Source organism: Dermochelys coriacea, chromosome 4 (genome assembly GCF_009764565.3).
Source record: "Dermochelys coriacea isolate rDerCor1 chromosome 4, rDerCor1.pri.v4, whole genome shotgun sequence".
Lineage (NCBI taxonomy): Eukaryota > Metazoa > Chordata > Testudines > Dermochelyidae > Dermochelys > Dermochelys coriacea.
In genome coordinates, this window is record NC_050071.1 from 19,425,418 (window position 1) to 19,440,981 (window position 15,564).

Here is a 15,564-nt window from a genome sequence, read left to right on the forward strand (position 1 = left end):
TCATAAAGAACCAACCTTCCACACAAACTTCCTCGTGGCTGGACTTTACAAAAACTAGACAAGCCATTTACAAAATACACTTTGCTTCTCTACAAAAGAAAAAGGACACTAAGCTATCTAAACTACTATATGCCACAAGGGGCCACAACAATGGTTCCCGTAACCCACCCAGCAATATTGTTAATCTATCCAACTATACTCTTAGCCCAGCAGAAGAATCTGTCCTATCTCGGGGCCTCTCCTTTTGCCCCTCCACCCCCACGAACATGATACAGTTCTGTGGTGACCTAGAATCCTATTTTCGACGTCTCAGACTCAAGGAATATTTCCAACACACCTCTGACCAACATATTAACCCACAAAGAAAAGGAGTACTTGTGGCACCTTAGAGACTAACAAATTTATTAGAGCATAAGTTTTCGTGAGCTACAGCTCACTTCATCGGATGCATTTGGTGGAAAAAACAGAGGAGAGATTTATATACACACACACAGAGAACATGAAACAATGGGTTTATCATACACACTGTAAGGAGAGTGATCACTTAAGATAAGCCATCACCAACAGCAGGGGGGGGAAGGAGGAAAACCTTTCATGGTGACAAGCAGGTAGGCTAATTCCAGCAGTTAACAAGAATATCAGAGGAACAGTGGGGGGGGGGGGGGGAGGGAGAAATACCATGGGGAAATAGTTTTACTTTGAACTATTTCCCCATGGTATTTCTCCCTCCCCCCCCCCCCCCCACTGTTCCTCTGATATTCTTGTTAACTGCTGGAATTAGCCTACCTGCTTGTCACCATGAAAGGTTTTCCTCCTTCCCCCCCCTGCTGTTGGTGATGGCTTATCTTAAGTGATCACTCTCCTTACAGTGTGTATGATAAACCCATTGTTTCATGTTCTCTGTGTGTGTGTATATAAATCTCTCCTCTGTTTTTTCCACCAAATGCATCCGATGAAGTGAGCTGTAGCTCACGAAAGCTTATGCTCTAATAAATTTGTTAGTCTCTAAGGTGCCACAAGTACTCCTTTTCTTTTTGCGAATACAGACTAACACGGCTGCTACTCTGAAACCTGATATTAACCCACAGAGACCTTCCTGCCAACACTACAAAAAGAAGGATTCTGGGTGGACTCCTCCTGAAGGTCGAAACAGCAGCCTGGATTTCTACATAGACTGCTTCCGCCGACGTGCACGAGCTGAAATTGTGGAAAAGCAGCATCGCTTACCCCATAACCTCAGCCATGCAGAACACAGTGCCATCCACAGCCTCAGAAACAACTCTGACATCATAATCAAAAAGGCTGACAAAGGAGGTGCTGTCGTCATCATGAATAGGTCGGAGTATGAACAAGAGGCTACTAGGCAGCTCTCCAACACCACTTTCTACAAGCCATTACCCTCTGATCCCACTGAGAGTTACCAAAAGAAACTACAGCATTTGCTCAAGAAACTCCCTGAAAAAGCACAAGAACAAATCCGCACAGACACACCCCTGGAGCCCTGTCCTGGGGTATTCTATCTGCTACCCAAGATCCATAAACCTGGAAATCCTGGATGCCCCATCATCTCAGGCATTGGCACCCTGACAGCAGGATTGTCTGGCTATGTAGACTCCCTCCTCAGGCCCTTCGTTACCAGCACTCCCAGCTATCTTCGAGATACCACTGACTTCCTGAGGAAACTACAGTCCATTGGTGATCTTCCTAAAAACACCATCCTAGCCACTATGGATGTAGAAGCCCTCTACACCAACATTCCACAAAAAGATGGGCTACAAGCCGTCAGGAACAGTATCCCCGATAATGTCACGGCTAACCTGGTGGCTGAACTTTGTGACTTTGTCCTGACCCATAACTATTTCACATTTGGTGACAATGTATACCTTCAAATCAGCGGCACTGCGATGGGTACCCGCATGGCCCCACAGTATGCCAACATTTTTATGGCTGACTTAGAACAACGCTTCCTCAGCTCTCGTCCCCTAATGCCCCTACTCTACTTGCGCTACATTGATGACATCTTCATCATCTGGACCCATGGAAAAGAAGCTCTTGAGGAATTCCACCATGATTTCAACAATTTCCATCCCACCATCAACCTCAGCCTGGATCAGTCCACACAAGAGATCCACTTCCTGGACACTACGGTGCTAATAAGCGATGGTCACATAAACACCACCCTATATCGGAAACCTATTGACCGCTATTCCTACCTACATGCCTCTAGCTTTCATCCAGATCATACCACTCGATCCATTGTCTACAGCCAAGCGCTACGATATAACCGCATTTGCTCCAACCCCTCAGACAGAGACAAACACCTACAAGATCTCTATCATGCATTCCTACAACTACAATACCCACCTGCTGAAGTGAAGAAACAGATTGACAGAGCCAGAAGAGTACCCAGAAGTCACCTACTACAGGACAGGCCCAACAAAGAAAACAACAGAACACCATTAGCCATCACCTTCAGCCTCCAACTAAAACCTCTCCAACGCATCATCAAGGATCTACAACCTATCCTGAAGGACGACCCATCACTCTCACAGATCTTGGGAGACAGACCAGTCCTTGCTTACAGACAGCCCCCAACCTGAAGCAAATACTCACCAGCAACCACACACCACACAACAGAACCACTAACCCAGGAACCTATCCTTGCAACAAAGCCCGTTGCCAACTCTGTCCACATATCTATTCAGGGGATACCATCATAGGGCCTAATCACATCAGCCACACTATCAGACGCTCGTTCACCTGCGCATCTACCAATGTGATATATGCCATCATGTGCCAGCAATGTCCCTCTGCCATGTACATTGGCCAAACTGGACAGTCTCTACGTAAAAGAATGAATGGACACAAATCAGACGTCAAGAATTATAACATTCAAAAACCAGTTGGAGAACACTTCAATCTCTCTGGTCACTCGATCACAGACCTAAGAGTGGCTATACTTCAACAAAAAAGCTTCAGAAACAGACTCCAACGAGAGACTGCTGAATTGGAATTAATTTGCAAACTGGATACAATTAACTTAGGCTTGAATAGAGACTGGGAATGGATGAGTCATTACACAAAGTAAAACTATTTCCCCATGGTATTTCTCCCTCCCACCCCACCCCCCACTGTTCCTCTGATATTCTTGTTAACTGCTGGAATTAGCCTACCTTGCTTGTCACCATGAAAGGTTTTCCTCCTTTCCCCCCCCTGCTGCTGGTGATGGCTTATCTTAAGTGATCACTCTCCTTACAGTGTGTATGATAAACCCATTGTTTCATGTTCTCTGTGTGTGTGTATATAAATCTCTCCTCTGTTTTTTCCACCAAATGCATCCGATGAAGTGAGCTGTAGCTCACGAAAGCTTATGCTCTAATAAATTTGTTAGTCTCTAAGGTGCCACAAGTACTCCTTTTCTTTTTATAATTAAAGACTGAGTCATAATGGGTTGCACAGGCAGCCTTCGTTTGGGCATTTCCTAATTTTGGAGTGCTCGATTTTGCAACCATTAATAATGTTTTTCTTTAGATGTGACTTAATGTGATTTGTAATGTGGGCAGCTTTCAGGAGCAAGGCTCTAGGGCAGCAGTTCTCAAACTATGGGTTGGGACTGCCGGGGCTGGTTTAGACTTGCTGGGGCCCAGGGCCGAAGCCTGAGGGTTTCAGCCCTACGTGTTGGGACTCAAGTTAAAGGCTCCGCACCTGGGACTGAAGCTTTCCACCCTCCCAAGTCAGTAGGGCTTGGGCGGGCTCAGGCTTCAGTCCCCCATCCCTGGGTTGTGTAGTAATTTGTATTATCGGAAGAGGGTCACGGTGCAATGAAGTTTGAGAACCCCTGCTCTGTGGTTTATAGTCCCATTCTGCAGACTGTGTTGCACTGATTTAACCGAAGAGGTGATTTTTTTTTGGAAACAGGTTTAGTTAAATCAGTGCAGCTTTCAATGTGGGCCCTCTTAAAACCATTTAAACCTGGCTTATATCAGGTTAGCTTATCCCTGTACATTTATAGGGTCAACCTGAAGCAACATAACCCTTTTTAAACCCACAGAAGTTTGTCCATGCACAAAATTGCACTGATTTAACTGAACTGGTTTAAATTAAACCAGTGCAAGCTGGTGTGTAGACAAACCCTTCGAAATGTCTGGTATTAGGTATGGTGCAGTGTCTGAGATGTACAGAAGTACTTTACACTAACATTACTAGGGGTTTGCTCATTTTTAATCCCTCCACTTCTTGTGATGAACACAGATAAGAAATGAAAAAAGATAGTGGGATAATTGCTTTCTTCTATTGAAATTGTTCAAGAAAAATTAGCTGCATCTAAGTAAATAAGCTTATGTACTGGGCGTGTGGGGGAAGGATGGGTATGGCAAAGGTATTAAACTAGACTAGATATCTCAGCAAATCTGCTGTACGGAGAAAAGCTGTTTCCTTTTAATCCAACATCTGTCTTAAAACTTTTAAGATGTCTGGCAGAATTTAGAGGACTTAAAGTAACATATTAAATTTTCTTTTAGGCGGTAAGGTAGCAATTAATGCTGGGTGATAGAGATGGATGGAGAGAGATACTGTGCTGTGTAATTCCAGGCATTCTTTCAGCCATTATCAGGAGACAGAGATTCATTTTAGCTGCCCACATAATAAATTAACTCTCTCCAAAGTCTTTCATACAACTAATGAAATCCACTGTCCTGTACTATGCATGCATCTAGAATGTATTTGTATGTGAAGTTAGTTTTGTGAGGCTCTGTGAATGAATCTGGCACAATTTTCCAATTTCTGGAAAAACTCTGGAGATTCCTCTAGTGTTCTGAATGCTTCATTAGCTTGTCCTGAGGCTGAGAAAGTGGCATTGAATCATGAAGTGAAATATGTGACAGGAGAAAAAAGAAAACTTAATTATATTCCATTTGGGGGAGGGATAGCTCAGTGGTTTGAGCACTGGCCTACTAAATCCAGGGATGTGAGTTCAATCCTTGAGGGGGTCATTTAGGGATCTGGGGCAAAAACTGGGGATTGGTCCTGCTTTGAACAGGGGGTTGGACTAGATGACCTACTGAGGTCCCTTCCAACCCTGATATTCTATGATATTCTATATTTGACAGCTGAATTTATTTCTGTATAGTAAAAGCATTTTGCAAATCATTACAAAACCAGTATCAAAGCAATATGAACAATTAAAAAATGAATGTATCGCTTTTTGATTAGAGAAACATTATGCAATGATGTAGTCCTCAAGTTTTGTTGTTGTTTTTTTCTGGATGGAGGATGAGGCTCCCTTAAACTATTGTTTTTGAGGATTTTCATACACTGAAAGATGGTTCTGTCTTCCCTAATGTTTTAAAATTGAGAAAAAAGGTCAAATGCAATGGTGTTTTTTCAGGCAAGTGTATCTGAGTACTGACTAAATGGTAGTCAAATAACTGTCTCTGTGTAGCTCAAAAGTTTGTCTCTTTCAGCAACAGAAGTTGTTCCAATAACAGATATAATATCACTACCTTGTCTCTCCTATTATCACCAGTTTATCTTCCCATGTAGGTACTTGATACATTTTTCCATAAAATACAACATCCCTTTTCTTTAGCCATTCCTCTAATGTTGGCTATTTTTTCCTTTTCTGTTGAGAACTACAAATATTAGGAGCTAACTCTGCAACTCCCAAAGTGACTTCTGTACACATGCAGTAACTGATTTTCCTATAACACCTTAACATAACAAATGTTCAGTTTCAGTGAAAGCAAGGGAGAGGCTGTTCCTCTCCTATCTGAATTTCACATCCACTATGACCATTTAGCAAGGAGATCAATCCCCTTACCACCAATGAATCATTTCTACAAAAAACCTTTATGGTGCCTAATTCTCCACTGCCTTGCACCTGGTGTAGTCATATACATCTGTGCAAAATACTGCCACTCCTATTTGGTAGCATTTTATACCGGCTTAGTAGTCACTCTGCACAGATATAAATGGCTTCACAAGCTGCAAGACAGTGGGGAATTGGCCTCACTGTGCCTGTCTTGTATCCTCCAGTAATAGTGTTACTTTAATAGCTTTATTAATAGGTTAAGGAGTGTAATAATCTGTCACACTTAAGTACAGAATGTCTGGTACCTTCCCTTCCTCAGAACTATTATGCATTTTGTTGCTTTTGATTTTTTTCCCTCTGTCTCTATATTCTTCTCTGTGTCATGCAGCACAACATGAAGCGTGTATTACAGTGGCAAGCCAATATTTATAGTTACCTTTGTTTTCATCATAAAATATCCAGTGATGAGACTGAATATCCCCAAAGTACATAGGGAGGAAAACCATTAGAAAACCATCTACCCCTTGAACTGAAGAGAAGAATAACATTGTTCAGCTTTAAAATATCAGCTAAGCTCGGTAGGCAGAACGTTTGCCCTATTTGGTTCACAGTTACCAGGAGTGAACCTGCAAGGCTGTAACTATTAGATTGTAATTTTGTTGCTATGCAATCATCGCTAAATTATTTGATGGATTATAACAGCAGGAAGCAAAGTCAATGACTCTAGAATGTTTTAAAATCAACTGTTGTTAGTTAATGAAAATGTAATGCAGGTAATGTAGTGATAATGACTGGCACGAACAGTCAGATCTAATAGGCATAATGGTTTCTCCAGGCTGAAGCGTAATCCCATGAAAGGTTTGCATGCTTTGTCACACCTACTGATACCTGATATTCTCTCAGTAGAGGCTGAAGTGATGTTGGAGTGGTGTTCTGACCTCTGGTAGATTATTCTGTTTTTGGCAGCTGGGGGGTCAGAGAGTCATTTTGCTTTCACAACATGTAATATTGTTTATAAACTCCATAATTGTAAACCACACCAGGGTAAAACAAAGCTCAGATAGGCTCCAACATTGTGATAGACCTTATAAAACTAGTCACATTGCATATCCAAGGTGTTAAAACATTAAATGTGGTAGTGCTTTGTGGCAGAGTGGAGCGATGGATTTTTGTTTGGTAGTTACAGCCCAAGATTGGAAGACAGATAATCTGAGTTCTATTTTCAACTCTGCAACAGATTTGCACTGTGATTTAGACAAGTCATGTAGCCAGTCTGTGTCTCAGGTTTTCCTTCAGTAAATGGAGAATAACAATGCTCCCCTAAAGGGGATGAATTGATAAATGTCACGCTCTCACAATAAGCTAATGATCTCTATGATTACAATGTTTAAATATGGATTCCTCAAGTTAGGCACCTAAATTGCAGGTGTAATTTCTCAAAGGTGCTGAACATTTGCAGCTGCCACTGACTTCGTTGGGATCTGGGAAGATGTGGTGGTTCTGAAAATTGGAGGTTGGATGTTCAGAAGTGCTTAGCCCTCACTCCTCCCAAGGAGGTCCATGTGAATTTTATCATTGAGCTGAATTTGTCCAGTGCTCAGCCATTTTGCAAATCCCACCAAGTTTTAGATGCCTCACTTCAGTCAACCACATTTGAATATGGATCATTCACTAGCAAATGCACTGTAGCTTTTGCTACCATACCAGCACAGAAAACTCTGTGATATGGTTAACCAACTTCCAAGTAAGGACAAAGGAAAAAGCATCTACATAAAGTAAAACTCATAGTTTTTCTGAAACTGTACAAAGCTTTCATAAAATCTTCCACGGGAGTTTCAAATCAGGTAGGAAAAAATATATTTTAAGACAGCTGCTCTACTGTAAAGTGGAAAGAAAAGTTGATAATGTAGAAATGGTACGGCTGATTAAGAAGGTTGGGGAGAATAGAAGTGAGAACTGCTGGTTACTTGATTCAGATCTTCTCTTCAAATGATATTCTGTAAGGGAAAAAAGAACAAATAGCTAGTCTATATAAATTAAGCTAAGCTCTGTGAAATGCTATTATTTGAGATAATAAAGATGTGGCTTCATGACAATACATTCAAACTCTTCCCATGGAGTTCGGAAAAGAGTTAGTGATTTTTTTATTTCCGGAGCTGCCAGTAAGTGTCTTAAAACTTATTAAGACTAGCCACTTGTGCAGGTAGAAGCATGGAGAACATGCATGTGAGTTATTTTTTTCCTGGAATTATAATAACTGATGTATCATTAATGTTTGGCTAACATATTAAAGTTTAGGACACTTGATCAAAGCAGCACCTTTGCCAAAGAGAGTCTGAAATCCTAGTTAAGACATTAGGTTGAACAAAACATTTATTCATAAATGTATTCCTTAATAGGAGTAAAGGGAAACCAGATATTCCTTCAAGATGCTGCAAAAAGAACAAATAACTATTAATGATAGTCATGTGTCCTCAATCCCATATAACAGAAAAATTCAGCATAATCTATTATGCTTCCTTATGTTATTTGCTAAAGCATCTATTCCTCCATAACCTTCTTCTGACCTGTCCATTTAGATTGCCATTAGGGTTGCCAACTTTGGTTGGATGAATTCCCGGAGGTTTCATCACGACATTATCTTTAATTAAAGATTAATCTTTAATTCCTGGAGACTCCAGAACAATCCTGGAGGATTGGCAACCTTAATTGCTGTTTGTGGCATGGATTGTTTTACTATGTGTATGTATAATGACTCTGCAGTAAGGCCCTGATCCTGTTTGATGTCTTTGGATGCTACTGAAGTACAAATAAATAATAATGGTATACCCTACAACTATAGGGCCCAGTGCTGCAACCCTTACTCTCTTTATTTGGAAAGTAGTTGTATTGAAGTCAGTAGTGAACAAATGCTGCTCAATCTAACAGTTGCATAATCAGGCCCTTACTTTTATAGCCCTTTCATACAAACTGCATCTCTAATTTTTTTACTGAGTTTAGTAATACAGTTACAAAGTGAAAATAATAGAGGAAGGGAGAAGTTAAGAAATATTGAGTGCAGAAAGAAAATATATGGAGTTTTATAAGGAGACAAACTCAATGGCTAATCAGTTTCCCGGGGGACAATCTGATTGGTCGTGAACACTTGATGACAAATAGGTCTAGTGCAGGGAATGAAGATCAAACAGGGCTTGAATAGTGTGTTCAGGTATCAGAAACTTCAGGGGATGTGACAGGTGAACAAATTACACAGCTGATACACCAATCTTACCATGCTAAATAGAAAGTACAAGACGGAAAAATACTCTGTCATCTGACTGTCATGAGACACTTATGCGGTAAATATTCTTGCTCTTCTTGCTTGCTTAGCATGATATTCACATGCAGAAGAATGCCCCAAGTGTTACAGAGGATTAGAGAAGGATACAGTGTCTCTTGGAGAGTACAACTGAGATATTGCAGTTGTGAGTTCATACTGTCAAATTAAGTTTCTAATCCAAACTAGCCTGACTTCCTTAAATCCACTCCCCATAGAACAAAATATTTCATCAGTCACTTAATTTTCCTATGTTAGAGGCTTCTAATATGTAGCGTTCTCATTTCTAGGAAAAAATTATTCAGCTACCATTTCGGTGTCACTTGGTTTGTAGAAATGATGTGCTGCCAAAATATTAACCGGGGGTTTTCTCGCCCTCCTCCCATTGATGGCTTTGGGGTCTGGTTAAAAACTAGATCACAAATTCTTAAGTTAACCAGACCACTCCTGCCTGCTGTGATATAGTCTATGTGCTACAGAGGTAGTAAGTCTTCTTTGGGTGGTGCAGGGGAGATGAGAGTTGAATAGGGTTCTAGGTTCATCCCAGTACCAGCTCTTCAAACTCCAGGCTGGGGCTGAGCAATCTCCTTGCAAGCAGAAAGTCAGGCTGCAGGACCCTGATGAGTCCAGCAGCTTTGCTCCATTTTCTCTCTTCCTTCAACTGCACACTGCTAGAGCTGTTGATGGGACTATGAACCTTGTCCCCCACGTGCTTGCCACAAGAACGTGTATATAGTGATCCAAATTTGACACTTGGGGCGAAGGGGAGAGTCAAGAGGGTGGCACAGAGTGTGTGGATGGAAGACAGAATTTAACTCATAGTGTATGTGTTTCAGTAGATTTTCTCTCTTTCCCCATGCTGCTGCTTTTTCTAGCAGTGGAATGAGAGTCTAGTAACATGAGAGACAGTGTCAGACTTTTGAACCCACAGCGTTCAGATGAGCTTGAAATTAGGCAAAATACATTTTCTCTTTCTTGATAGCATCTCAAAGCAATCATTCTGCCGCCCTTCTGCCCTCCCTGGAAATCTGTTCCGTGGTTTTATGAGCAAGATGAATACCCTTCTTAGGTCTGAGATTTTTTTTTTCCCGAGTAGTGGTTCCTTCTCTCCCAACCCCATTAGCAGAGGGTTGGGGGAGGGGGGAAATGGATGCTTAACTTTTTGAAACTTCAGAAGCTTGTACGACACTTTGGAAAATTCATGGTTTATCCAAGCACTTAAGAAAGATCATCTATTATACACATGGGCACACCAGTGCAACTGAGCAATGAGACTGATGGTAAAATGATGCCTGAAGACAAGCTGTCATCAACACTGTAGTTCAGTCATATGCCGCAGTGGGGGGATGGAGTTTCTTTAGTCTACAGATCTATTCTCTGATTGCCTGAATACTCATATGAAACTTTCTGACAGATCGTAAGACACCAATCAAGTGTTCACTCTCTGATACTCTTGGTATGCTATATAAATAGTTACAGAACTTATCAAAAAGGGAAGTAAATACCATCCAGATTTGTGTGAAACCAGGCAGAATGGGAAGTGAAAAAAAGTTCTTAGTTTCATTTTCTTTAAAACTTCCCCCTCAGACTGAAGAAGCCAGGTGCATGTTGCACAAACAAAGCTATATTTAAAAATAACCTTTTCTCTTTGATATCTGTTTGTTTCCAACAACAGATCTGTGGGCAGACCGCAAAATAACCCAAATTACCATTCAAGTGCATCTTTTCTTTATGAAGCTCACTAATTGCCTTGTATGGTGTTTCCATCTGGGATCCTTTAATATAAATAAAAACAACGAGGAGTCCTTGTGGCACCTTAGAGACTAACAAATTTATTTGGGCATAAGCTTTCGTGGCTATAACCCACTTCATCAGATGAATGGAGTGAAAAAAAGTAGGCAGGTATAAATATACAGCACATGAAAAGAGGGAAAATTACTTTTTGTAGTGCTAACGAGGCCAATCGTTAGCACTACAAAAAGCAATTTTCCCTTTGTCGATATTCACCCCTTCTTTTCAACTGTTGGGAATGGGCCACATCCACCCTAATTGAATTGGCCTCATTAGCACTGACCCCCCCCCAACTTGGTAAGGCAATTCCCCTCTTTTCATGTGCTGTATATTTATACCTAACTACTTTTTTCCACTCCATGCATCTGATGAAGAGGGTTATAGCCCACAAAAGCTTACACCCAAATAAATATGTTAGTCTCTAAGGTGCCACAAGGACTCCTCATTGTTTTTGCTGATACAGACTAACACGGCTACCACTCTGAAACGTTTAATACAAATGTAGATGTCACTTAAATATGGATGTAGACTTCAGGTTGCAGGAGGAATGAACTTGCAACAGATATGGGTGATAAATATTATGACTGTCTTGTTCTGGTTTTAGTCATTATTTTCTCTGAAATTTCTCAGAGACATTTCATTGTAAAATATAGAAAATAAGCAATAAAGGCTTTTTTACATCAAATAATCAAAAGGTGTGATATATTGTAAATAAAGCTCTTTGTCACCTATGTTAATGATAAGCTGGGAAGTTAAATACATATTTCATCTATTCCCTCATTTGTAGTTTTATTTTAGTTTATAATTCTGTAGATTAGATCACCTTGGTTTTGCATACGTTACGTTTAATTTATTTTTAAAAAATATTTATTTCTCTTGGGTATCTTTTATGTATGCACTTATTCATGCTCCTGATCCAGTGTCCAATGAATGACACTTATTCCAAAAGCAATATCCAGTGTTATGTATTTTCTGTGTAGAGTTTGAGTTTAAAAAAGCAGTTTCAGATGGAAATCTGAATCAGGCATGAAAACGCTCCTTGTCTTAAATTTTATTTATTATACTTTTCACCAACTGCTTGTAGCCAAGGTTTCAAAATGATTTCCATTATAACTCCATATTTCTGCTTACTTATAACTTTGAGAAAAGTTCTCCTTTGTGCTGCAACTTTCCATGCTTGGTCTCTGCCCAAAGGTGATTTTTGTTTTGTACTGTTCTTTTGAAATGTTGAGATAGTTTTGGTTAGCCACTTCTGACTTATAAAAGGGTGATAAAATAAATATTTTCCTATTCTTAAAATCATTTTTTTCTCCTCAGATAACTGAAGAACAGCTGAATGTGGAGAGTTCCAATTTACCATGGAAATAATCTTTTTTGTAAATGCTAGGGTTAAAATGTTGATTTTGAGTTAATGAAGTGTTGTGACTGTTTAAAAAATGCTGTTTGGAGCATCAGCAGTGGAAAATCTCTTACTAATACATACTTATACTGTGCAACTGTCCAAAGGCATGATCTTGACATGCCCCAAACTCTTATCATAGGTGTAGATAGAATGTAATCAGTACACATGTGCATACACAGCATGTAAGTGCAGTTTTCCCAAATTGCTAAGACACTGTGGCGGAACTAGCCAGTGAGCAGACACTGTTTCCTTTTCCTCTTTATCCCTTTAAAAATAATCCTAGGAAATGAAATACAAGACCTGTATTAATACAATGCTAAAACTGCACAATTACAATAAAATCAAGCAATGTGAAAGCTTAAGTTCCCCCAGTGACATTAAGATGGCCAAACTGTGCATATCTTGTATTTTCTGTTTTTAAAAAAATAACTCTACAGCTTGTGCCCATAATCGAGTCTGTGCACACAGTTAAAATAAGTGGGATGTTTGCCAGGAAATAAGACAGGAGTTTAGAGGGAGAAAATATTTTTCTGCCTTCAGCTTCAGGTTAGGGTGTGTAGCACTTGCATAAATTCACTACAGCCACTACTGAAGCTGTTTACTGCAGCAGCCTTCATTGCTTCTGCAGAGCTCCAACATACACTTGAGTTTGGGCCCCTGTCTCCATGTAGGGGTGGACTTATGTGGTGTTTAGATGCTGCTTGTAATTATTAGAACTGGGAGCACTGGCTGGGTTGGGAGTTTGAAAGGACAGGAAACAGGAAGGAAGGGGGGAGAAGTTGAGGAGGAGGAGGAGGAGTGAGAGCTACTGAGGGTGCAGCAGCAGCTTGGTAAAGAGGTTTCCATTTTAAAAATAAAGTCCTGTTGAAGTTTGTTAGAACCTTGCCTGGTTTGTTACAACAACTTGATGGCCATGTCCCTTACTTACCACCACTGATCAGAAGGTTTGTTAGAGGAGCAGCAGCAGCAGGTGTGTGTGAAGCATTCCCTCCTTACCTTCTCCATGGCTTGTCTTATCTGTGCTATCCCAGGGCATTTGGCTGCAAACATGACCATTCTACAAAAAGGAGAATTTTGCCCCTTGAAATATATTATTTAGCATGTTTAATGCATGCTCTGAGGTACAGACAATGGTGTGATGTAGATAAGTTAATGGTTCTATAGGAGCCTTGACTTTCTCATTTTAAGGCTTTTATTCCCCACTGCATTTTTCCAGTTAATGTGGATATCTGAGTGTGTTTTTAACTGAAACGTTTTAAAAGTGGTTTCCACAAAAAAAACCCCTGCAGAAATGAGAATCACGACTTTTGTCCTATTAAGGCTATGTCTACACTTACAGCTGCATGAGAATACAGGCACAACAAGTGCAGCTACACACTGCAGTTTAAAACTGGCTGTGTCAACACTTATCTCTATGGTGCATAGCTACATGCCACGGTGAAAGGCGAGACAGTGGGGAAAGGCTCCGGCAGCCCCCTGCTCCCCACCCTTCGCCGCAGTGAGGAAAGGATCCGGCAGCAGAAGGCATCTGGAAAAGACACTGGCAGCGAGAAATTACACTGTAGACATGAGGCATGTAGCTTGGGAGGCATTGCTTGGGTGTGTAGAGAGCCCATGTAGACTACATATCCCCTTGGGTGTGTAGAGAGCCCATATACACTACATATCCACCCCTACATATCCCTACTCTACACACTATGTCTACACTGATATTTATTCTGTTTCAGCTGGGAGTGCAGTGTCTGTTACTCTCCATGCAGGGGGGAAAGTAAGGCGGTAGGGGCTGGTATGATGTACTGGTATGATGTATGGTAAAAAGTGGCCACCGGTACTGGCCTGTACAGCTGACTTTAATGTCGCTGCCCCTTTTGCGCCCCACGTTGGCAGCCCTGCTGGGTCCCTACTGGCAGGGCTGCCAATGGGGGCACGCAAAAGCGACAGCGATGTTAAAGCGCTGCCGCGGCAAAGGACCCTGCTTAAAGTGTTGCCGCGGCAGTGCTTTAACATCATTGCCCTTTTTGCCCCCCAGCCCCCGGGCTGCCAAAATGGTGGTGGCAAAAAGAGCAGCAGCCCTGGGCCCTTTAAATCACCGCTGCACAGGCCAGGCAGTACAGATGGGCTGTCTGGGGATGCTGACCCCCCCAGCTCCGCCCTTTCCACATGAGGCCCCGCACTAGTAAGAGTTCAATTTTACTTTCATCCCTGTCTGCATGCCACCCTAAGTGTAGGCATATCCTACATGTGTAATTCATAGATCCCAGGTCCAAAAGGGACCATTCTGATGATCTAGTCTGGCCTCTTATTGCTTAATGTTCAATGAATAATTCTGTAAAGCTTGTATTAATGGTTAGGAAACTGGCAAACAAACCACAAGGTTTTGGTTTTTTTCCCAGTAGAACATGATTTTCTTGTAGAAAAGTGACAATAACCCTTCTCTCTTTTTTTTCCCCCCCTGGGTTAGCAACTGCCAGAGGTGTCATGAAGGAATTATTAGCATATAGGAATGGTAGGCTTAAATACAGCAAGGAGGAAAAATACATTTCTGAAAAATTGTTTTGTATGGGTTTGATCCTGTGAGGTGCTGAGATTGACTTAGTTGCACCTGAGGACACTCAGCACTTCTAGGAAGTGCCCAGGGTTTCTCAGGATTGGGGATTAAGTATTGCATTGGGCTTTGCCATATAAAGACCTGAACAAACTCAAATATATTTTAACAAATGTTAGAACGTATCTTCTCTTATTGAGGCCAATTCAGAGGTCCAGCTGATTTCAATGAGAGAAAGATTGATCCCATTGTATATAGCTAGATATTAACTGCTTAAGGCTCTCAATTAAAGCTGGTGGGAAATATTTTTGAAAAATGGCCTTTTTTTCAAAAGGGATATTTTTTTGTAATATTTACATTTCTAGTTTGGGTGCTCTCCCCCCAGCTTCCCCTTGTCACTTCCTTTTCCCTTTTCAGGGGCAAAATGGGGAAGCCAAAATACCTAATTTTTTTAATAATTTTTTTACAAGCTTTTGAATAAAATTGTTCCTTTTCAAAATCCGCAGAACAAAAATTATATTAAAAACCCCACTTTTTACCAGCTGCAGTTATTATAAATGTATTGAGCTTATTCCTTCAGTCCCTACTCAGAAATAGAAAACTCTTTATGAAAATTTACATGGATTGGATTGATTTCATGGAAGAAAATTTAAGACACTCCCCTCAGGAAATCTGTATAGCTGTGGAAATAAAAAATGGGA

At 40.9% G+C, this 15,564-nt stretch overlaps 1 protein-coding gene across 6 annotated transcripts in view; it reads left to right on the plus strand.

Annotated features, from left to right (window-relative positions):
- ARHGAP24 (Rho GTPase activating protein 24) overlaps positions 1-15,564 on the plus strand; it is a 353,302-nt gene that overhangs the window by 113,292 nt on the left and 224,446 nt on the right. The gene's annotated exons all lie outside the window — the stretch shown is intronic.